Raw genomic sequence first — 26,422 nt, 5'->3', positions numbered from 1 at the left:
GTCGGTGTCCGCACTTAGTAGGGAGTCTGCTTGGGATTCTCTCTCCCTCTGACCCTCCTGCTCATGTTCTCTCTATCTAAAATAAATAAATAAATCTTAAAAGAATAAAAGGGTTTCACTTGAACCACCTACCAGGAAGGTTATTCCCTGCTGCCACCATTATTATACAAACTACAACAGAAATAGTCGTTTTAGAAAGACAGAAACCTAAGTGTATTGAGGGATGGAGTAGACCATAACCCTAGAATGCAACACATGCATATAAAATGTGACAGTCTGTTATTCTCAGCCACCTTGAAGTGAACACCTACACTTGGAAGATGGAATTAGGTCAACAGAGCCTTGAACAACACATTCCAGGGATAGAATCCTGGGCTAAGTTTTGTATGAGTATCTAGATGCTTGAGATCATCTAGAGGTAGCGTATCTGGGTCAGCCCCTGGAGTCCTACCTGTTCCTGCACACATTTTAGTTATATACATGGGATGAGTTCATTTGATCGATGATATCCTCTGGTTGACATCGCCAGGCTGCTGAGTGGGAATAGAGTCTTTTTCTTCAGTTTGTGCAGGGTGATGGTGGGTGAATGAAGAAGTAGTTTTGGATATATGCAGTGGTATAACATTAGAAACATAATGACCCTGGGTCAGTCTTATAGACAAAAAGCAGTAAATGGGACAATTGTATGTGAATAATGGGCAAACCATGTGAATGATCTCAGAGTTCAGTCTCTATGTGGATGCCATTCACATTGCTCAGTCCCCTCATAAATGAGTACATTTCTTTTCTAATTCAGTGTATGTATATTTTCTTGGCACACACATTCCCAAATACCATACTAATTCCTTCCAAGACCTCACTAATTATCCAAAGCAAGACATAAACTGTTGATGAGAAAATGAACTGCTTTAATAATATATGCTCTATCTCCGGCAGTTCCTTTTGCTTGTCAATAGCGATACTATATCTCAACAGTAAACTGAGAACACTAGACTGAAGTACTGACAAGAGGTCAATACATGCTGTTCTCAGCATAGACTATAAAGCAGTGTTCTTGCATTCCATTCTAAAGTGGTAATGAAGGAAGAATATAACATTTGCAGAAAACCTTAGTCTCCATTTCACTGCCAGTGCCTGCTATCTCTTCAAGAGACTCGATTTCATGCTTTCTAGGGTCTTCCAATTCACCACTGAGTAGTCAGGGACAATACAATAGTGACAATGTCCTTGACAATTGCACTCCTCAGAAAAAGATTAGGCTTAGTACAAATCAAAAAGCCATTGTTAAAAGCCATTATTCTTCCATGTGACAAAAAGAAATGTATGCTTACCCTTCAATTTTATGGAAGGAAATGAAAAGGCAACTATTAAGATGAGCCTTATAATGTGATCTATAAATGCTATCCAATATACATGAACATTTGCTAAGGCCTCTCTCTACTCACACATTCTCTATCTAGAGAAAAGTTACCTCTTTGGAAGATTTGTTCATTTGGGCTTGCATATGCTAAATAAAGGCGTGCTTTGTTGCTTTTTTTTAAAAAAAAATCTATTTATGGTCATGGTGCCAGCCCTTTATCTCCACATACAAAGTCATCTTCTGGGAGCAGAGGTTCCTAGAAATATCTGTTATCCCAAAAGAATATTTACATATAATTAAAAATGGAATTCTAACATATTCTGGATGTGTGAATTGAGGGATATGAGTATAATGCAGATGAGAGCATAATGCAGATGAGGTCATTTAGTTAAGTCAGTTCTTTGGCCAAAACCTGAAGCCATTGGCCCAGGCAGACAACTGTCAATAACATTGCATGTTGGTCAGAACTACAACCAAGTGGATTTAACACATCCTCACCTACTGCACACATCCTAATAAGAGGCTGTCTGTCAGTTGTGACATTTTTTGGGGGGGAGAATACAATAGATGTTTATTAAATTTGTTACAAGTTGTGTCACTAGTCTTTTTTAAATTTTTTTTAATAATAAATTTATTTTTTATTGGTGTTCAATTGGTGAATGGGTGACGGGCACTGAGGGGGGCACTTGACAGGATGAGCACTGGGTGTTATTCTGTATGTTGGCAAATTGAACACCAGTTGTGACATTTTTATAATAACATGAAACTATTTGTACCAAAGGGAAGCCTTTTAATTTTGAGGATCTTTTGAATTCCTTAGGTTGTATCTTGAATAGGAGACAGTGTGGAACATGCTATGTCAGTAAGGAAAAACCAGACTCTTAGAATCATTAATGTGCCTCCTCTTGGGAGAAACACATTGAGACTGAGTTGAGGGTTAGGCTAGCTGAAAATCCATTGCACAGTTTGTAAAAAAGATATGATGGGCGGCAAGAAAAATGAATTCACAATACAGTTGGATATTTAAAACCCCTTTGTTAGCAACTGCTAAAGCACATAGACAAAAAAAGGAAAAAAGTTATTATATAGAAGATTTGAAGAGTCAATATGACATAATTGATATCTATTGAACAGTATATCCCCAAACTACAGTATATATACTAGGCCATAAAATAAATTGCAATATATTTAGAAGGATTCATATCATGCAAAATCTATTCTCTGACCACAATGAAATTGAATTAGAAATCATTAATAATAATATTCAAGAAATGTGTAACACAAAAACAGATGCATAGATCAATGGAAAAGAATGGAGAGCCCAGAAATAAGCCCACAATTATATGGTTAATTAATCTTCAACAAAGGAGGCAAGAATATACAATGGGAAAAGAGTCTCTTCAACAAAAAGTATTGGGAAAACTGGACAGCTACATGCAAAAGAATGAAACTGGACCACTTTCTTACACCGTACACAAAAATGAATTCAAAAATGGATTAAAGACCTAAACGTGAGACCTGAAACCATAGAAATCATAGTAGAGAGAACAGACAGTAATTTCTCTGACATTGTCCATAACAACATCTTCCTAGATATGTCTCCTGAGGCAAGGGAAACAAAAGCAAAAGTAAGCTATTGAGACTTCATCAACATAAAAAACTTCTGCACAGTTAGGAAACAACCAACAAAACCAAAAAGCAACCTATAGAATGGGAGAAGATATTTGCAAATGACATATCTGATAAAGGCTTAGTATCCAAAATACATAAGGACCTTATACAACTCAACACCAAAAAGCCAAATAATCCAATTAAAAAATTGGCCGAAGACATGAACAGACATTTCTCCAAAGAAGACATCCAGATGGCCAACAGTCACATGAAATATGCTTCACATCACTCATCATCAGGGAAATGTACATCAAAACCACAATGAGATATAACCTCACACCAGTAAGGATGGTTAAAATCAAAACTCAAGAAACAACAAGTGTTGACAAGAATGTGGAGAAAAAGAAATCCTCTTGCCCTGTTGGTGGGAATGCAAACTGGTATAGCCACTGGCGAAAACAGTATGGAATTTCCTCAAAAAGTTAAACAACGCTATGATCGAGGAATCACGCTACTGGTTATCTACACCCAAAATACAAAAACTCTAATTCAAAGGGATGCATGCACCCCAATGTTTACAGCAGTATCATCAACAATAGCCAAATTATGGAAAGGCCCCAAATGTCCAGTGAATGATTAGTGGATAAAGAAGAGGTGGTATATGATTACAATGGAGTATTATTTGGCCATAAAAAGAATGAAATCTTGCTATTTGCAACAACATGGATGGATCTAGAGGCCATAACGCTGAGTGAAATTAAGTCAGTCGGAGAAAAACAAATACCAAATGATCTCACTCATATGTGGAATTTAAGAAACGAAAAATAAATGAACAAAGAAAAAAGAAACAAAACAAAAAATAGACTCTTAACTGTAGAGAGCAAACTGATGTTTACCAGAGGGGAGGTGGATGGAAGGATGGGTTAAATAGGTGATGGGGATTAAGAAGTACACTTGTCCTGATGAGCTTGGGTGATGTATGGAAGTGAAGAATCACCATATTGTACACCTGAAACTAGGATAGCCACATTGGAATGTGGTTCCACTGTATGTTAACCTCACTGGAATTAAAATTTTTTTAAATGCCTAAACATTTGGAAATTTAACAACATACTTCTGAATAACCCACAGATCAAAGGAGAAATCACAAAGCAAGCTATAAATTACTTGGACTTGAACAATAATAAAATCATAACACATCAGAATTTAGCAATGAGTTAAAGCAATGATTAAAGGAAAAAAGGTAGCTATAAATGCACATATTAAAGAGGAAGAAAAATTTCAACTTTAGTGATCTAAGTTTCCACGATGAAACATTAGGAAAAGAAGAAAAAAATTCATCCTAAAGTAAGTAGAAGGAAGGAAATTACAAAGAATGAAAAGTCAATAAAATAGAAAATAGACAAAAAACCGAGGAAGTCCAAAAGTACAACTTTCGTCTTTGAAAAGCCCGATTAAAAAATTCTGAAAAGACTGATTAGAAATGGACAAACACCTAACAAGATTGATCCAGAATAGAAGGAAAAAAAGAAACCAATATTAGGAATGAAAGTGGAAAAATTATGACAGTTCACACAAATGTTAAATGAAAATAAGGAAATATAAGCAATTTCATGCCACTAAATTAAATAACTTAAATAGACAACTTTCCTCTGGAAATGCAACTTACCAAAACCTGATAAGAAATAAAAATCTACATAACACAATATCTGTTAAAAAAAAATAGGATGGTACTTCTCTGGCCAAGATGGAATAACAGAGATTGGATTTACCTTGCCATTTGAAACAGCAAATAAAAGCCAAAAAATATTGTATGAAACAATGGTTTTCACAATGATAATCAATGACAGACAGTGGTATCTGAGAGACAGGAAACAAATGGAGTGAGTCCTATGATTGCCCCAGCTTCCTGCCTTGAGAAAACTTCCAGGCCACAGTGTGGGGAAGAGGAGCATAGAACCTAGAGAAATCTCTGAGTGGAGCTGAAACTGAGAGTGCAGGTAGAGCAAGACAGCTACAGTCCAGAGGACAGAGTACTGGAGAGGCCAGAGCGACACAGAAGGAGAAAGTCAGGCAGCCGCCGAGCATTCAGCAGAATACTGATGAGCACATGCATGTAATGAACTACCCAAGGGCATCTTGAAAGAATTAGCAGTAGTAGTGCTTACTGCTCAGGATCAGGAATAGCTCAGTTCCCACCAGCTAGTCTGGAAGAGTCCTAATTCACAGAGCATTCGGTAAGTGCTCAGTAAGGACTTGCCTCTGTCTGGAGTGAGGAAAAATTAGCCATAGACTAAATGCTGCTCAGGTCCTGCTTATAAAATATAAAAGGAAGATCCTGATGGATCAAACTGTTTTCAAGAAACAAATATTTCAGGAGCACAAAACTATTCAGCGTGCTAGAAAGTAAAGTTCAGGGCAGCCCCGGTGGCCCGGTGGTTTAGCGCCGCCTTCAGCCCAGGGCGTGATCCTGGAGACCCGGGATCGAGTCCCACGTTGGGCTCCCTGCATGGAGCCTGCTTCTCCCTCTGCCTGTGTCTCTGCCTCTGTGTGTGTGTGTGTCTGTCATTAATAAATAAATAAGATCTTTAAAAAAAAGGTAAAGTTCACAATGTCTGACATCCAATTACAGATTACTACACGTGAAAAGAGGCAGGAAACATGATTTATAATAAGGACAATCACTCAAAACCAACACATAACTGACACTGATGTAAGAAATAGCAGACAAGGATACCAAAAGAGTTATAACTATTCTATATGTTCTATATGTTCAAGTTAAGTAGATACATGAAGTGTAAAGAAAAATTAAAATGTCAGAGATGAAAGGTAGAAATTAATAGAGATGAAAAAGGTATAAATTTCCAGTTATAAAAATAAGTCATGGGGGTGTAGTGTACAGGATGGTGGCTATAGTTAATAATATTGTCTTCCACATTTGAAAATAGCTAGGAGAGTGGATCTTGAAACTTCTCATCAAGAGAAAAAAATTGTAACTGTATGATGATGGATGTTAACTGGACTTCTTATGGTGATCATCTCACACTATATACAAATACTGAATCATTACATTGTATACTTGAAACCAATACAATGTAATATCCATTATACCTCAATTTAAAAAAAAGTTTTAAGTGTATTCTATATGTTCTAAAAATTACGTAAATACACGATATATAAAGAAAAAATATGTCAGAGATGAAAAATACACCAGGTGGAAATAAAGGTAGTTGACATTGTAGGGGGAAAAGTGGTGAATTAAGGGTGAGATATCCAGAAAGAATGATTTTGAAGAGATATATTAAGATATCTTTGTAAAGCATGGAACCTGACACATGAAAGTACTCAAAATATTTATTATTATTATTATTATTATTATTATTATTATTTATTATTGGTATTTGGGTCCAAAAAGATGGGATGAATTTTATGATAGGTCTTGGCTTTAGTAGAGAAACAAGGTGCCAGATGGGGACACTGAAGGAGGAGCACAATCCTGTGAATTGAGTCAACATGGAAGGGGTTCCGTTAAAGTAAAATTTTCATAGCAAGAGGATACCTATGACTCTCAGGAGACAGAGTGACAATAACTTCATTATTTTTTAAAATTAATTTTACAAGTAGGCCCATGAGGAGCCAAAATTTATTACAGTACCAGGAAGAATGTTTTAAAAATTAATATTGCCCAACAATTCAATGGTCAACCTTTTGAGGATGTATTTAATCAAATGGTGATAGAGACTGGAGAAACATAAATGGAGGAAGCTGTTTTATAGGGTGAAAATTTTGAACTGTCCACATTCATCTGGGATATGCCTCTTGCCTGATTACAAGTCATACATCCACATAAAGGATATAGAAAAATTCCTAGGAGCAACCACATTAACTCAACAAACAACCATTTAGTATCAAGTCCTATGTAAAATACAAAGATGAATCAGACATGGCCCCAGTACCCAAGGACCTTATGAATCAAACTATGACATAATATTATCTGATATCAATCCCCAGGGTTATTTTTATATCATGCATTCATTCTATTAATTATATTTTACCCAGTTTCCACAGCATTGAATGGATGTCTTCATATATATATCTATATATATATATATGAAATCATTTTCTGGCATGACATATGTTGTCTGACATGACATAAGAAACTCTGTCTAAATCCAAAGGACATGGGAGTGCATTGGTGTATAGACCTTATGTTTTCTATGAGACTGAATTGCTAGTTTGCAAGTGTTTAAAAATACCTCCATTAGCTAAGGGATGGAATCTAATATTTCATGATTGGCACGTGAGTCATCTTTAGCATGAGGAAATAGGTTGGAGTGGTAACCAGAGGAACAAAAAGAGGCACTCATTGAAAAGCCACTGGAATAACATAGACACTATCTGCCATTCATACTGAGACATGCAGAATGGATTCAGCCCATGTTCCTGAGATTTTTCTAAATCCATTAGAGGATTGTTACAACTAGTGGATTTTATAGTTTGCATCAACACATAAAAGCCTTCCTTTTTTGGAACTTGACACAGAGTTGAAGTCATCGAAATTCCCAAAACCTTGTTCTAAAGGTTGACAGTAATTTGGAATAAAATACTTTGTCCCCTTTCCTGAAGTATGGTTGTGTTATGCAAGTACTTAAGATAAATCTCTACTTAGGTGATTGAGTCATGCTATTGACATAAAGCAAGGAAGTAGCAAGAGAAGGACTAGGTCAGGTTAGAAAATCATGTAAACTTGGGTACCAGTCTACCTCCATTCGGATCACAGTCTACTCAATTCTTAGCTCTGTGACTTTGTGCATGTTATTTTTGTCTCGATTTCCTCATTTGTAAAACAGGAAAACAACGGCCTCTATCTTATAACATGGTAGTGAGGATTAAATTACATAATTCATGTAAGCATTTAGTACAGTGCCTGGCACACAGTATGAATGCAATAAACAGTAGTTGTTACCAGTATTATTTCCTCCAGGAGACATCTCACCATAAGCAAATAATTACTCAGATTATGGGAGTCTTCATGGCCCTCACTGTTCTTCTGACCCATGATTATTCACATAGAGGCTCAACTTGGAAAGGGAGGCCCATCTTAACTCTGTAACTTGACCTTTCCTGGTGTTATTGCAATGGCAGTGATGGCATTTTCTACTTACAGACTGGCAATTTGTGGTACTTCCTGTCTTCTTGATAGATTCTAGCTGCTGGTTGGAGCATATGCTGCTGTGGATATTAAAACAGCAAACGAGGAAGGTCTATTTTGATACAAAGGTTAGGGAGCAATGTGACTTTTTATTTAGCAATGTAATAGCTTTTCTCACTTCTTTTGTTCCCTTAATGTGTGCAGTTTCATATAGATATCATGGACTAGGGAAGTAATTGTATAAATTGCTCTAAATCAAATCAACAAATATTTACAAAACATCTACTATACTAGGTGCTGTTGAGAATTCATAGATATAGGAGGCACCGCTTAGGGAGCTTATGATCTGGTCAGAGAGAGATAAGAGATCTAAGGATTTATAGAAATTTAAGTAAGTAACAGTTTAATATTGAAGCTGCGGTGTCAGAAACAAGGTAAATATTTCTAACACACAGGGAACCTAGGATTGGCTCTTATAAGAATTATGTTGGCAGGGTACCTAGGTAGTGTAGTCAGTTAAGCATCTGGCTCTTGATTTCTGCTCAGGTCATGATCTCAGGGTTGTGAGCTCAAGCCCCCATGTGAGGCTCTGTGCTGAGTGCGGGTTCTGCTTAGGATTCTCTCTCTTCCTCTGCCCCTCCCCACCCTCCCTCCCTAAAAAAATTAAAGAACTATGTGGCTAGAAGACGAGAATGAATCTTCAAGTATGGAGATTTTTGAGAATAAGCATACACACAAATAGGAAGTATAATAATATAACTAGATGGGATGTAAGGCTGAGATTGGGAAGGATCTTTCATGTCAGGGTAAGGAGTGTGAGCTGTGTGCCTATTATTGGGTGCCCCTGAAGGCTTTATAGAAAGAAGGAATAGGAGGAAAGTAAAAGTTAGAAAAAAATTATTTGAGCCTAATTTGTAAAACTGGAAAAAGGCAAGGTAAGAATCAGGCTTACCAGTGTGGAGCATATCAAAGGAATCTGAGGCCATTGGAAGAGAAGAAGAGGGAGGTTGCAATGAAAGAATCAACAGAGTTTGTTGACTGATTCGGTGGGGGTGGCAAAGAAAAAGAATGATACAAAACTCCTGCTTTTTGGTGCTGGGAAGATGTGGAGTCATTTCAAATAACTTGGAAATTTAGACAGCTTGAGCTGTTTGGGGTTTTTGTTTTTGTTTTTGAGAAGACCAAGAGTTGAGTTGCAGTCAGATTTGTATGATGCAATAATTACAAGTAGCAGAAGTCATGAGGCAGTAGCACTTGGAGTTTTAAAAGTTACCCTTGGTAGTGGCATTTGGAAGCACGAGAGTGATGGAACTAAGCAAAGGGAGAGAAGAGTCTTTGGATAAAGACCAAACCTTGGGCAATATCTGCAACTCAGAGGAACTAGCAGAGGAGAAAGCTGCTGTCAAGGATTGTGGGTTAGGAATATTCTCAGCTAGTTTACCCTTTCTGCTCAATTACCAGGAAGTCCAAAATTAATTTGGTGCCAAAATAGAATATTTTGTTATTATTTTGTTATTATCCCAAATAGCTGATACATCCCTCTCATTTCTAATGATTTCAGATTTTTTTTTAGCTTTATCTAATCCTCTTTCACCTGCAGCTCTGGATTTCAAATTGACACAAATCTTTTCTGATGATAGGATATAAATGACAGATGAAGAAAAAATAACATAAAACCATGGAAGAGACAATTCAAAAAAGGTGAAATCTCTAATAGTTTCAGATGCCATAGGCACAGGGATAAGCATTGAAAGGCCGCCTTTCATTTTGCCAATTAGGAAACTATGTGACTTGAGAAGTAAATAAAATGTTGGCGAAGCTTGGGGTTGGAGTGAGAATGCCAAAGGAGAAGGGTAAAGCATGTGATAGCGAATCAAAAATACATGCATAAAACACCATAGGGAGCATTACATATAAAGATATTTTGGGAGTTTTACCCTAAACATGTTTTCATAACATCGAATATTTGTTTGTTGCCCCACACCCATGAAACAGGCATCTGGTCCCCTAATTGCATTTGTGACAAGGACTGCTATGAGAATAGATTGACAACTGGAGATACAGGAGGAAAAAACACCTTTTCTGCCTGCCGCTTGTGTTCTTCAGATGAGCCAAACAGCACCACAGAGGGAATACAGTCAATGACATTGGAATAGCGTTGTATGGTGACAGATGGTAGCTACACTTGTGGTGAATGTAGCATAACCTATAGAGAAGTTGAACCATTATGTCGTACACCTGAAATGCATGTAACATTGTGTATCACCTCTACTCAAATAAAAACAATTTTTAAAGATGAGCCAAACAGAAAAGTTGGCAAGCATGCATCTGAAGGGCCCAAACACTACTTTTAGGTAGTAGGCTGTCTAGAGGGAATCTGCATGCTTGTTCCAAATGCTACTGCCCGAAGCATTGCTGGGAACAAAAAGAATGGTATTACAAAGACATGTGATTATACAAGACAAAATTGGATAGGAAAATCTTTTTTACTTTGGCCTCATTGACCATCACCAGAATCATTGAGTTAAAAAGACACATAAACCAATGGAACAATTAGAGAAGAGGATAAACCATGAAAGCCCTCTAACTCTGGGAAACAAACAAAGTGTTGCAGAGGGGGAAGTGATGGGGGGGATGGGGTAACTGGGTGACAGGCAATGAGGAGGGCACTTGATGGGATGAGCACTGAGTGTTATACTCTATGTCAGCAAATTGAATTTAAATAAAATATTTTTTAAAAAAACCAATGGAATAGAACAAAGAGCACAGAAATAAGTTCCCACATGTAGGGTCAATGACTACTTGACAGGGGGGCCAAGAATACTCAATGGGGAAAGGGCAGTCTTTTCAATAATCTTTTCATGATAAAAACTCTCAATAAATTTTTTGGCTATGACACCAAAAGCACAAACAAAAACAAAATAAATGAGTGGTATATATCAAACTAAAAAGCTTCCGCACTACAAAAGAAATGATCGAGAAAATGAAAAGGCAACTTACAGAATGGAAGCAAATATTTGCAAAACATATATCTGGTAAGACCCTAATACCAAATTTGTAAAGAATTCTTATAATTCAATAGCAAATACTACTAATAATTAATTAAAAATGGGCAGAGGACGTAAATAGGCATTTTTCCAAAGAAGACACACAAATGGCCAACAGACACATGAAAAGGTATTTGACACTACTAATAAGGAAAATACAGATCAAAACTACTATATATAGGTATATATATTTATATTTATATAAATATTATATATTTTATATATATGTATATATATAAAAGACAAACAACAAGCATTGATGAGGGTGTGGAGAAAAAGGAACCCTTGTTCAGAGTTGTTAAGAATGTTATTGGTGCATCCATTATGGAAAACAGTATGGGGGTTCCTCAAAAAATTACAATAGGACAACTATATGATCCAGCAGTCCCACTTCTGGGTATATATTGAAAGAAAATGAAACCAGGATCTTTTTATTCTTTTTTAATAGGTGATCAGTGATTTTTTTATAATAAATTTATTTTTTATTGGTGTTCAATTTGCCAACTTACAGAATAGATATACGCACTCCCGTGTTCACTGAAGCATTGTTCACAATAACCAAGACATGAAAACAACCTATGTGTCTCTCTATGGATGAACCGATAAAGAAGATGTGATTATTTTACCCCTCAATGCCTTTGTATGTGCTTCATTTTCTCTCTGGAGTGTCCTTTAGAGCACAGAAGAACTGGGAGAGTGTTGATTCTATTCTCATAAATAGGGAAGTCTTGAAGGAGAGTTGGCTTAGAAGTGAGTTCCTTTTTTTTTTTTTTTTTTAGAGGTGAGGTCCAATGATACCTTCCATTTGGGTTGTGTTGAATTTGACATCTGATTGCAATATCCTAAGAGGTGATACCCTGTTACTACTAATTAGCTCAATTTCTGACAAGACAATTGAAGCATTCTCTTTAGTCAGGCTATTTCAGCCATCTTACCAACTAAGTGGGATGAACTCTGTATCCACGAAATGAAACTATATCATAAAGATTTGGCTTGTGCCCTTCTCCCCTTATTTCTGGTCATAAAAAAAATCCTTCCTAGTTTGGAAAATCGAATTACAAATACCTTCGTGACTGTTAAGTTATGAATATGTCATCAGATGGGTTGCGTGCCAACATAGAATAGAAAAAGTCAAAGAAATGCCATGGCTCTTGCCCTTATGGAATTTATATCTAAAATTTTAAAGTTTGCATGGGGGATCTTTTTTGGGTCACCAATCTTTTGAAGAGAATCATAAAAGCTATGGATTTTCTTTTTTAATGTACATTTATAGACAAACAAAATCATACACATAAATTTAGGGGAGATTGTGAGAACCCTGATGTCTATATTTTGACTTTTTGAGAGTCCATATGCCTGGATGAATCATCCTTAGTGAAGGGAAGTTAAATAGTTCTATGCTCCACTCAAAATAGCTCTGTAAGCCTCATTTTTTTCATCTGTAAAATCACATAATATGGCCCACTTTGTGAGATAATTATGATAATTTGAGATAATGTGTGTAAAGAATTTTTTATGTTGTTGTTCTTATGACAATTTACAAACCTCATACCTTTCCAGGCTTTGTGGATCCATCAATAGTAAGGTACCTTTGGATGTTGTTAATCCTAAAATAAAAGATGTCTATAATTATACATTGTGTAAGTTTCATAAGAATTACATATTTTAAACAAATATAGTTATAAATTATATAATCATATCCTGCTGGAGAACAATACTGGAAAAGACATGTTATTTACTGTCTGACACAAGCATAATTTGAACTATTTAGAACATCTCTTTTTATACTGACATTTTTTTTTTAAGATTTTGTTTATTAGAGAGAGCACGAGCAGGGGGAGGGGGAAAGGGAGGGAGAAGCAGACTCCTTGCTAAGCAGGGAACCTGACCTGGGGCTGTATTCCAGGACCCTGGGATCATGACCTGAGCTGAAGGTAGATGCTTAACCAACTGAGCCACCCAGGCTCCCCATCTTTTGTACTGACTTCTTAATGAACCCCAAGTTCCTTTAGAAGTTGCAGGTAAAGTGACATGGTGATATAAGGATGATTCTTTGAAATTTTGAAAATTATCCTGAAATATTACATGTATTTACTCACAGAAGCTCATTCTTTGTTCTGTTTTGATGTTTATAAATATGTTTTCGCATCACATTGTGTAGACTCTGCTTTGTAAGCTCAGCAACAGCCTTTAGACAAAACAATTCAATAAGGACCTGACCTAACAGAAACATTGATTTCTTTTTTCCCTCCACTGTAAGAGTCAAGAAAGCTTATCAACTTATCTAAATAAAGTAACATAGATGACACCAATAAATATCACCAGTAATCATAATTGAAGAACTTCTGTGTTTCTCTATAAAGAAACGATATACAGAAAGCTAATGTCATTTTTTTCAAGTCCTAGGAACATCATGAAACTGCATGATTCAGATGGAACATATGTCCTTTAGTACTGAGGGAAACAGAATATATTAATGACAGATTCTGACTTTGAATTTTCAGGGATTTCAAAGTCTCAGAATAATATCTTGTATTTTTCCATTCTCAGTCTATCAAAATGTGTTATAATGATGGTTCAGATAGATAACAATATTTGAAAACCATATATTTGATACTCAGGAAAACAATTATATCTCATAGTCAGGTATTTATCTGGGCTGCTTTGTGTGTTTTTAAATATATCTTAACAACTCAATATGTATGTGTGTGTGCATGTATGGAAAGAGGTTTTGGGGTAGCAATATTGAATTGCATTAAATTTTCATGCCACAAATTCTCTGTAGGATTCCAGTTATTGAGTCTCTTCAACATCTAATGGAGATTTTAAGAACCCAGTACTGGGATCTGAATTGTCTACTCTGCAGCCAGTAGCTCAAAATATCTAAATTAGTCATTTTGAAGGGCAAAAGAGCTTCCAGTTATGGAGTCTCTTCAATATCTAATGGAGATTTTAAGAACCCAGTACTGGGATCTGAATTGTCTACTCTGCAGCCAGTAGCTCAAAGTATCTAAATTAGTCATTTTGAAGGGCAAAAGAGCTAACTCTAATAGACTTAGTGTAAGCCCATGAAACTAATCAAATCCCTCTTTATTTTTTTTTCTTCCTCTCAGAATCAGATTCTGAAGATCATCTACTTCATTTTTAGTGCCTGGAGATTAAGTAGAAAAATATATGGCGAAGCTTTATTTCACAGAGGTTTATAGACTTAGGACATGGAATGCTGTTGAGAACAAAATGCATAAAAATAAAGACCATTCTTCAAACAACCTTCTGAGAATAGACATGTGAGATTATATGCATCTGTATCTCAAGGAAACAATGTTTTGTTTTCAATAATGAAAAAGTGCTTTTGGTGTTCTTAGTCTGATTGAAAGGTCAATACGGCTTGCCCTCAGCTTGAAAGTGTGTTGTTTGACATCCATAGCTAACATTCTAGGGAATAACATCTAACAATCCAGAAATTTCACATAAAAATCCAAATTTGTTGCCTCTCTTCAAAAATGAGAATATTTGGCAATGCTGGAAGAATGTTTCCATGTGGTATTAATTAGGGTAAACTAAGCCATTGCCAACTGCCCTTTAAATGGGGGCATGTGTTATATCTTTCTTGCTCCTTCCGCCTGCCTGCTCCATGCATTTAGGTTACCTACTCAGCCTCTGTAAGCATTTCAGTTTGGGAGACCCTTGTCCAAATATTCTACAGGTTAATATACAAGCATCTGTATTTTAGCACTTCCTGGAACTAAAACAATTAAAATCCATTTATTAACTCCCAGGACTCAGACTATAAAAATTCACCTCTGTCTCTTAAGGGAGGATCAGTACCCTCAATGGAGCACTAGCCTCTGGGAAATTAATCTTCCTTGTGCTTCCAGATTGTTTTTGCGCAACATTTTTAGCTTATTGTACAACATGAATTAACCCCAAGACCCAGTCCCATTTCCAAGGACAGCTTACATAAAGTCTTCAACTATTCTTTAGGGGACTAAGCCTTATTCCAGTGGGTGGTATTTGCTATTTTTGTGGTTCTTGCCACTATCTAAAATTAACACAGTAATTGTCACTATCTGAAATCAATGTGTTGTTTTATATGTATGTTTGTCTCCTCTTCCACTGGAATGTAAGCTCCATGATAGCAGGTATTTGTTTGCTCATCACTGTATTCCCTGCCCCTAATATTAGCCTATAGTAACACATAACAGGCACTAGTAAGGTGGAATTTATCACATACAGTTGTCCTGGTCGTGCACTGTGCAGCACCAGGGGGTACCACAGAACCTATGGAGTAAGTCAATGCACAACTTACATAACTGTACGGCAGTTATGTCAGTTCGGAAACAATTTTAAAATCCCAGGCAGGGGATTAGTGGCTCGTATTAGAGTGATAACTGTGGAGACAGAAATAAGTCATCAGATAGAGCCAACTACCCTTGCTGATGGATAAATAATAATGATGACATTAGAGGGATCACTATGTCTATCCCCCATGCTTCTATTAAGGTGACACTCTCAGCCTCTTTCCACCCCCTCACTCTTTGTTCTCTTTCACTTGCTGATCCTCAGGTAAGGAGAATAGACTAATTTAAGAGAACAAACTGGGCATACCAGGCTCACTTCCATACTCTTCCAGTCTCTTCCTTAGGATGTACCCATCTCCAGGGAGGGTGAATTTTGGTCTTCCCCCTTGGCCATTGCTTTAAGGCTCTACTGTACATCCATTAGCCTCTCCCAGGAAACCCGAGGTTTGAGAAGAATGTGTCCACTTCAGAAAGTGAGGATAAGCCCAGTTAGCTGCACACCTAAGCCACATCCTTTAATAGAGCTTTAATCAGTAATCAAACTGATTACTGATCTCTGTCTCTATCCTCTCTCTCTCAGTTCAGAATTAAGGAGGAGAAGGGAGGAGAGGTATTATTTACTGTCCTAAATAATGAGAGCTGGAATATTTTGAAAATTAATATGATGTTGGCTGTTAGCTTCAGACTTGTGGAAATAGCCTTATATAACTAATATCCTTCTACAAGCTTTTTTCCTTTTCCTTATGAGACAACTGAGCACTAATTCAGTAAATATTTATGGAGTATACACAATGTGCCAGGCATTGTAGTAGGTGTTGGATGGGTATGGAATGTTATAGAATGTCTTCATAAATCTGTTAGGTTAATAGTTCCTTGTTGGAACTATCAATGTTAAGTGCTGTGTTATTGCCATCATACCTAACTTCAAAATTTAAATCAGTACACCAACTTAAACTACCTTTCTGTCATTTCTCCTTGTCAGTTTTACCTAGACACAAACTAAAATGCCATGCCAGTTTTCATTTGACATTCTTTTATTCTATAAGATAAACTTGCAAGAATGTAATTTTTTCAGGTGAGTCAATAATTGCATTTTTAATAGTAAAAATATTCTATAGACCTTTTTTCATTTTCTCCATTTGTGTCTTGGGCAAAAGCTTCTCAGTATCACATTATAGATGTCTCAATACTACATTATCCCGTTCCTTGAGAAAAATCCTACTCAGTTGCGAATAAGTTGTTCAATGTATTGATGAACTGATTTGTTTATAATCCTTGTGTTTCCTTAAGGTCACATTTGATAATACTTGAAAGGGGTTATTAACCCATGTTTTGTTGACTCTCACCTGTACCAGATCCCACAGCATTTCCAACTCACTGTAATATTCTTTTCTACTCATTTGAAGATTTCCAGATGGTTGAATATTTTTTCAAAGATTGTATTTATTTGAGAGAGAGAGAGAGTATGTGAGGAAGGGAAGGGATGAGAGAGAGAGAGAGAATCTTAAGCAGGCACCACACTCAGCATGGAGCCGAACCCAGGGCTTGATCTCATGACCCTGCGATCATGACCTGAGCTGAAATCAAGAGTTGGACACTTAACTGACTGAGGCACCCAGGCACCCCAAATGGTTGCATATTTTAAAAGAACCTATTCTTTTCTTTGGCTAAGAATTGTTCCTGTAGACTTTGCTTAGCTCTCTGAAGCCCCAATGTCCAATTTTCAATACACAGGTAAATATCTTTCTGTAGGGTGAACCTTTTTAGCTAGGAACTTTAGGATCTCTCAAAGTCCAAGGCCTCTATAACTGACTCAACGAATCTCTGGGCTTCCAGATTATGATAAAGAACCAATATTACTCTTCACTGTGATACATTGCAATATACAACAATATCTAAAGATGTGCTGGAATTAAACAACAAAGTAGATACCATATCAATAATTGAAATGATAGGCAACATTTATTGACCATTTGCTATGTGCCAGATCAGGAAATTAGAGCAATGAGAGATTAGGGAATATCTGAGATTGGGTTTCTTGGAAACAGCACTTGATGTAAAGAATCAAGTGGATGTGATTTTTGGGGAACATATTCTTTAAGCAGAACCAGTATGGTAGGGATGGAAACAAAGCAGGGAACAGGAAAGAGTTGAGGAAGTATGTCATCTTAGGTAAAGTTTAGCTTTGATTTAATCCTTGAGGGGTCATGTGCATGGAAGACTGGGGAGCATAAACCAACACCAGAGAGTTATCCCACCTTGTTACAAGAGGGCCACGGGGCTTTTGTAGCCCCCCCACTCCCAAAGTCAGTCATTAGCCATCCCGAGAGGTGGAAGGTTAACCTCACAGGCATTTCTTGGTCAATGAGACAGTTCTCATTAGCCAAAAGGAATTCTCAAGAGCAGGTTGCAAGGGCAAACCATTAGTCCCAGCCCTCACAAAGCTTGTGGATGGGTGTAACTTGCCTTTCCTCTCTTCCTCAATTTCATATGCTGAAGTCCTAACCCCTAATATCTCAAAATGTGACCATATTTGGAGATAGGGTTTTTATAGAGGTAATTAAGTTAAAATAAGGTCACTAGGAGGGGCCCTAATCCAATAAGACGACAGCCATCTACAAGCCAAAGAGAAATGTCTGGAACAGATTCTCTCGCATAGCCTTCAGAAGGAGCCAACCCCTCTGACACCTTGATTTTGGACTTTGGGCCTCCAAAATTGGGAGACAATACATTTCTGTGTCTAAGTCACCCAGTCTGGGGCAGCTGGTTGGTTACAGCAGCCCTAGAAAACTCATGCATGACCTAAGATTATACAGTCAGTGGCAGAAGCAAGATCAGAATCCTTAACACATTGGAAAACTATTCCTGAGACAAGGAGAATACAGGCCCTTAAAGCCCCAGCCCAGGACAGAGCAGAGGGGAATTCAGGGGCAGGGATCTCTGTGAGAGATCATTCATCTCCATACTAACATAGCAGGTCTTTGGGAACTTCTTTAGCCCAACCTGCTTTTCCAGCCTCTCCTCTCTTTAATTCCCAAATGGCCACACATACAGACAGACCCCTTGCAACTATCTGATGTGCTGTAGTCACTCTGGGCCCTGGCCTGTTACCCATGCAGACACTGGCTGAGACTGGTGCTGCCAACTGCCAGTAATAGCAGCTTTCTGGGCTGCACCGTCTTTCATCCGAGGTGGCCCGAGGCAACCACAGATCTGGCTTTTGCTTTCTGCCCAGTGACCAGTTCTGAGGCCTCCTCCATTCTCTCATCTTCCACAATGCCCCTGAGCAAAGTTCATCTCTCCCCTTTCACGCTTCTATTATGGACTTCTTGTCCACAGCAGAATAACTTCATTATACATTGATGCATCAGTTCAGCCAGGTTTCAAATTTAGACAAAACCCGGATTCAAATCGCACATCCATGACTTACAAACTCTAGTTCTTAATTTGGCCAGTTTCTTACCTCCTGTACCCTTCAACTTTCTCATCTTGAAAACGAGGACGAGAGTGGCTGCCTTATGTGGTCGCCTCAAGAATGAAATGTATACAACAGGTACTTTTATTTCTACTTCCTGCTTCTCTGTGCTTTTAATTCTTTAGATGAAAAACATATTTTATACTTGAATGGGACCTAGACAGTTCACTTTCCAAACAGCGGCATATTAAAATGGATTCCCCAATAAAATCAAAGGTAAATATTCTAAGGAAAAAAATGAAATGCGTGTAAAGTGTTTAACACAGTTCCTGGCACATAGGTAGTAATAAATCGTACCTATTATCACTTTTTAAACTTGATTTTTTGCATTCAAGATATATAGGGTACCTGTTTTGTTTCATCTTTCTCTCTTCCACTGGACGTTCAGGTTCCCAAAAAGTGTGGACTCTGGTTCTCTTGAAGACTTTGGAATGAAAAAGAAGTGCAGAATGCATATGCAAATCAGGTTCCAGAAACAGCTAAAGTGTCTCATAGTTCTCCAAAGGAAATGTACAAACTGAAATACAAAAAAGGCCTGGCTTTTCTACCCATCTACATGCAGAGAGATACTGAAATTTTAAAAGGATGGAAACTTCTTCAATGCTCTAATATTCAGGCAAAGAAACTCAGAAGTCAGAAAATATCAGCATAGGCAAGAACAAAATCATGAAAATTAGTTTAAATTGTATTTTTGTGGAACTTGATTGAGTGCAATGATGAAAGAGATCGAGACCCCTGACTGTTGTACCAGCTTAGTGTTGGCGATATTCTGTTCAGTCAAGAAAGAGCTGTTGTACATGAAGACACATAGTTAAACTCAAGGGAGCACTGTGATTTTTGTAGCAAATTAGATCCATCTCTGGCCTAGTTGAGAGCTGACACTAACCACAAGAAAGATGGAATTCACACCTGCTGTCATGAGTGGCTTCTTTAAAACTGTGGCAAAACCCATTCCTTTTACCCAAACAATATTGTAAAGTGCATATATATACCAAGTACAGAAAAATGAAAATAAATGATCAATTCCAAGCCAAAAAGAAAGAATGTATCCAATTTAATAGATGTACCTAGGGGGTGGAGTTTTTAATAATATATAGACAATTGGCTTTTTTTTTTTTTTTTGACAATTGGCTTCTAAAGAGAATATCAAAACATAATTACGAGAGCCTGGGTAGTTCAGTCAGTTAAGCATCTGACTCTTGGTTTTGGTTCAGGTTGTGATCTCTGGGTTGTGGGATCGGGCCCCACATAGGGCTCCATGCTCAGTGGGGAGTCTGCTTGAGATTCTCTCTCCCTCTCCCTTTGCCCCTCCCGTTCGTGAAAGAAGCCAGTCACAAAGGACCACATACTGTGTGATTCCGTTTACATAAAATGTACATAATGGACAAATCTCTGTAGACAGAAAGTAGATTAGTGGTTGCCCAAGGCCAGGGGGTTGAGGAGAGATTTGAGGGTGACAACTTAGTAGTGCAGAGTTTATTTGAAAGAAATGAACATGTTCTAGGGTTGATGGTAGTGATAGTTACACAACTCTGTGAATATGCTAACAACCTTTGAATTGAATGCTTTAAATGAAAGAATTGTATGGTGTGTGAATTTTATCTCTATAAAGTTGTTATAAAGAAAGAAGAAACATTTCATCCTAGGGGACCCTTGGGCCAGGGAGCAGACCAGACTCTTTCATATCTTGAGGCCTATTTTATTGTAGTTTACTTTTCAATCTCTAGAACCTTTTAGATTTAATGATTACAACTGGTCCTTTTATGCCCCGTTTCTTTTTTTTTAAGATTTTATTTATTCATGAGTGACACAGAGAGAGAGGCAGAGACACAGGCAGAGGGAGAAGCAGGCTCTATGCAGGGAGCCCAGCATGGAACTTGATCCTGGGTCTCCAGGGTCATGCCCTGAGCTGAAGGCAGATGCTCAACCACTGAGCCACCCAGGCTGCCCTTATGCCCCATTTCTCTATGCAGCAGTGGGGGGATTTTTTTTTTTTGCCACAAAAACTTCATGTTATAAAAACTGAATACAGGGCACCTGAGTGGCTCAGTCAGTCAGTTAAGCACCTGACTTTTGGCTCAGATCATGATTTCAGGGTCCTGGGATCAAGCCCTGCATCGGATTCTGCACTCAGTGCAGAGTCTGCTCTTCCCCCCATCTCTCTCTCTTTCTCTCTCTGAAATACCTAAATACAATCTTTTTTTAAAAAGCTGAATGCATTTATGATACATTTCATCAATATGAATTGATGAAAACTGATCATTTTTATTGACAGTCTTTTGCAAAACTGTTTTCTGCTTTAGGGACCCTTCCCAGGCAAAGGCCACCATCCCCTTCTATGGCTCCTTTGGCCACACTTTTTTAAAAAGCAGAGGTAAGAAGGGGTGGGGTTGGTTCACAAATACAAATGTGAGTTTCAGCTGCAACCGAGTCCCTCCAAGGCTCCTGCTGCCAGAGGTGACTGCCCACCATGCCGGTAGTGGAACCACTCATGCTAATGTAATATGGTATAGAGTAGACATATTCCTGGCTAGTGGAAGCACAAAGGGACATCAATTCTCTTTCTATGGATATTTTTATTTAAGATGGATCACTATGTAGAACATGGGTTTTTCCCCCCCTAAGATTCTAAAATCTTAAATGTATGACCAATTTCATATAATCTATAGTGTCTATAGTCCATGAGTTAGAAAGTAACATTTTTATATGCATGGATTGAGAAATGAATGCAGGGAAAAATGATATAAATAATACCACAATCAATTTTCTCTGAGCACTGATATAAATTGCATTTGGCTACGCTTTTCTAAAGTCTTGATTGCATTGTCACACTCGAGATTTCTCAACAGATATGCCTGCACTTCCAAATGAATAGGCAAACCCAACTGATGTTTTAATGTATTTTAACATTTGGTTCCATTGCTAATTAAAATGAGCAGGACATAGGAATGGGATTGAAAAATGGTATGCCCACGCAACATCCCTATGGCCACTCATTTTTCTGAATTCCCCTTTGTAATATTTTAAATTTTAAAATGTCTTTGAGCATTTACCATGCTGGTAAAAACCTAACTTCTCTGATTCACTGGAGTCATATATGACTTTTAACTGATTCTTGATTTTTAGCCATCAGGGAAAGCACAAGATAATAATATAAACTGAGAAAAGTAATCCAGTCCCTTCATAGGATTTTTTATATAAATTAGACCTTACATGTACATACTTAGCTGTCTTTGGAGAGCCACCTCTTGGGAGGTCCCCACTCCAGGCATCCGCCACCGCTTGGGAGCCAGCATTCTTTTTTAATCAATGATCATTTAGCAAATAAACACTCTGGTCTGTTTTTCTACTCACAATCACTCCTGACAGCAAATTTGTGAGGTTTTGTTCCCCACACCACCCAGTTTGCCAACTCTCCAGGGGCTAAGACAGACATCAGACCCTACAGCTAAAAGACTCAGTCCCACAAGACTGCCCCCCAACTTCAGACACCAGTCGCTAGTCTCTGGGGTCTCCTGTACTTCAGATGGACCAGCTATTACTATGACCTCCTTCTCAGGTTTAATAACTTGCTAGAATGGCTCAGAGAATGCAGGAAAACAGTTTATTTACTATTAAATAAAGGATACAATTCAGAATAGTCAAATGGAAGAGATGTATAGGGCAAGGTATAGGAGGAAAGGGTGCAGAGCATCCACATGATCTCTGGGTGCACCACTCTCCTGGCTCCTCAACGTGTTCACCAACCCAGAAGCTCTCTGAGTCCCATCATTTAGGAGTTGCTTTGTTTGATTTGGTTTGGTTTTTTATATGGAGTTTCTATTAGATGGATGTGATGGATGGATGAAAGCGTTAGCCATGGGTGATTAACTTAATCTCTAGCCCTTCTCCCCACATGGAGGTTGCGGGGTGGAGCTGAAAGTTCTAACCCTCTTATCACACATTGGTTTTTCTGCCAACCACAACCTGAAGGCCCCCCAGCTACCAGCCATCTCACAAGGGTGCAAGAAAGACACTCATCACCTCTTCGAAGCTCTTGTGTCAGGAATTGGGACTAAGACCAAATATTATAACAGATGATGCTCCTCTCACACCTGTCATTCAGGAAAGTACAAGAGTTTTTAGGAGCTGTGTGCCAGAAAGCAAGGACAAACACAAAATATCTCTTATTATACCATAACATCACGGACCAAGGTTGCTTCTTTATTTGTTGAAGCTATGGGATCTATGAATGCACTTTATGACCAAAATAAGGGCACAAGATCATGTGTTTGCATCTCTGTGCAGATTAAAACACACTGTTCTAGGTCCTATACAACAGAAGTAAATAGGAAAGGGATCATCAGCCCTTCTCCCATGCAATCCAATGGGAAACACAAATGTGATATGTGAAATTATAATATGAGGCACAATTAAAGAAACACTGCCATAGAAATAGAAGAAAAATACTAGCTACTGTCATTATTGACTAGGATGGAAACACTGAACTGATGCCATCCTTCTTTGCTGTTGTTGTTTCTCTTTTCCTACCTCTGAAACTGGGATTACCCCAAGCTGAAGAGTTCCTTTTGTCCACTGGGAACCTTTTGATATTTGTGTGGTGGCATATTTTTCAATGTAGCAAAAGCCTAAGAGACAGCCCTGTATATGAGAAATAATGGTGAAAGGAATCTCTAATGTGAGCACCCAAAGCAAAATTTATGGAGAGGAAACATAGTAGAGATCCTGGTTCAAGGAAAAGACTAGAGTCAGACTGCTTGAATTTAAATCCAGATTTCTCCTCAGGAATGAAATGATCTTGAGCAAGTGAATAAATTCTCTCCTATGCCTCAGTTTTACAATACGTAAAATAGCAGCACTTTTTAGAATTAACTATTTATTTTTAGAGGACCTCCCCAAATATAGGCGAGAAATTAAGGAACAAGAGTGCACAAGAAGTAGACTCACATAGCAATCGGAATAATATTTAGCACATAGTAAGCGCTCAATAATCTCAGCTGTTACCATTATTGATGTTAGAGACAATGATCATCCAATTTTATTTTATTACCTCTCAAATATAACTATGCAGTCAAAAGAAGACCTTAAAGGAAATGCTTGCATAAATAGATACAATAATGTACAGAATGCTCTTTGTGATGGTGGGTAGAAAAGTAAAGCTAAATGTACAACAGGAGGTGGAAGGGGAGGAGGGCGGGGCGTGGGGGTGAATGGGTGACGGGCACTGAGGGGGGCACTTGATGGGATGAGCACTGGGTGTTATTCTGTATGTTGGCAAATTGAACACCAATAAAAAATAAATTTATTATTTAAAAAAAACTAATGGAAGTAGAAAGGAACGTTGATTTATTGACACACAATATATTGATTAGTTGGCATGTGTAATTTGTCCTGTTCAAAACCGTATCAGAAATTTAAATATTCCAAAATCTAAGTATTAATAAGTTGTATAACATGTTCATTGGTCCACTAGTGAAGATATGGATATCTGGATTCCTACTTATCTCTTGTATATATATAGGTCAGATCAGAGTGATAATTGTATAGATGGTGATGGTGAATTGTTGTCACAATGAAAATTATATTATGCAAATGACTTCTTTTTTATTAGAATGAACCTCTACAGTGCTTTGTTTTAACTAAAATATATCCTGATTTGTTGAATATTTATAGGCATTGTGTACTGAATTAAATAGGTTTGAATTCCCAATATATTAACAAATTGATTCTTATCAGAGGGGAGGTAGATGGGGGGGATGGGTTAAAAGGATGATGGGAATTAAAGAGTACACTTGTGATGAGCACTGAATGTTGTATGTACGTGATGAATCACTAAATTCTGTACTGAAGGTAATAATTTACTGTATGTTAACTAACCAGAATTTATGTAAAACTTAAAAAAATTCTTCATATATCAAGTAAAATAAAATCATAGTTTGTATTTTAGAAAAAACACAGGAGAATGGCTAAATTAATTCTAATTCATCCACAGAGTGAAATATCATGCACCTTTAAAAAAATCACAAAATGTATGCAAATATGTGTGTTTTGAAACAAAACTTTGTTATCTGTTTACATGGGAAGAGAAAAAACAGAGTACAATTATGCTAGGTGATCTTATTTTAATATACATGTGGGTGCATGCATGTAGAAAGGACTTTATTAGTCATATAGGGCAAGAAAATCTCTAGCAGTATATATCACAAAAGTTAACTGCAGTCTCCATGGCAGGATCAATAATGATTTTGTCCTCCTTTTTGATTACTTGTATCTTATCAACTTTCTATAACAGACGAGCAAAACCTGCACAATACTTTAAAAATAAATCTTTCAAATTTTACGAAGAAAAAAGAAGATGTTTCTGAGTTTTTCACGGAGATAATTTGTGGGAGGATAACGACACCATATTTTTTTGTACAGAACATAAGAAACTTGTTTAGAATCAGTTCTGGTCCAATATTATATGAATCAGACTCCAGTGAGAAGCTATGTCTATTTAGACATATCATTTTAGCTCAATTTCTGTCTCTTTAAATATAGAGTACAACAAAAGATTTTTGTTTAATCTGTCCCTAAGATGAAGTTAATAGTTTCACAAAGTTTCAGTATAGCTGAAACTTTTACATACTTTTGGGTAAAATACTTTTATTTTGATTCCTCCTGCAAATATAAGCCCTAGAACCCAAGGATGCTCTCCTACCCCACCCCCACCTTTTCTTATGATTTTATTTATTTATTCATGAAAGACACAGAGAGAGGCGGAGACACAGGCAGAGGGAGAAGCAGGCTCCCTGCAGGGAGCCCGATGCGGGACTCGATGCCAGGACCCTGGGATCACAACCCGAGCTGAAGGCAGATGCTCAACCACTGAGCCACCCAGGTGCCTCCCAACCCCCCACCCCCTTTTTAAAAGTAGGCTGCAAACTTAGCCCAGAGCCCAATGTGGGGCTTGAACTCATGACCCTGTGATCAGGACCTGAGCTGAGATCAAGTCGGGTGCTTAACGGATTGAGCCAACGAGTAGCCCCTCGTTCCCTTTTAACACCCAAACCATCCTGTAGACAAACCCCTTCCTGTGAAGCCCCTGAGCCCAAATCAAGCAGAGTGGGATTTTGCAAAGGACCTTTCCAGATACCAGTAAAAGTTCAAGGAGCAGGAGTGTGTAGGAAGTAAGTGGTCCCTGACTAACAGAGGCAACTTTTGCTCCCACAGTAGGCCTCCTTTCGGAGCCTTCCACCATGTGCCTTCCACCTACCTCCTGCCCCGTTTCTGTGTGGAGGGTTCAGAGGCAGCTGAACACCTAGATGCTCTCACCAGCTAGCCTCTGCTGTGCACTGTGGAGGATCCCAGCCACCTTTGGCTATTTCAACTTAAGTGTAAATGAAATTCAACTAAAATAGAATTTAAAAATTCAATTCCTCAGTCTCACTGGGCTTATTTCAAGGATTTAGTAGTTAACTATGGCTAGTGGCTACT

General features: G+C 37.7%; 1 long non-coding RNA gene across 1 annotated transcript in view; it reads left to right on the top strand.

Annotated features, from left to right (window-relative positions):
* The window catches only part of LOC144307763 (uncharacterized), a 52,113-nt gene extending 37,709 nt beyond the window's left edge, over window positions 1-14,404 (top strand). The window contains exon 3 of the long non-coding RNA XR_013374484.1: window positions 14,284-14,404. This is a non-coding gene — a long non-coding RNA (uncharacterized LOC144307763). The remainder of the gene's footprint in view (window positions 1-14,283) is intronic.
* Window positions 14,405-26,422: the final 12,018 nt, after the last annotated feature.

The sequence above is a fragment of the Canis aureus genome, chromosome X, assembly GCF_053574225.1.
Source record: "Canis aureus isolate CA01 chromosome X, VMU_Caureus_v.1.0, whole genome shotgun sequence".
NCBI classification, from domain to species: Eukaryota; Metazoa; Chordata; class Mammalia; order Carnivora; family Canidae; genus Canis; species Canis aureus.
Note: the sequence above shows the minus strand (reverse complement) of the source record. Positions and strands in the feature narration are given on the sequence as shown.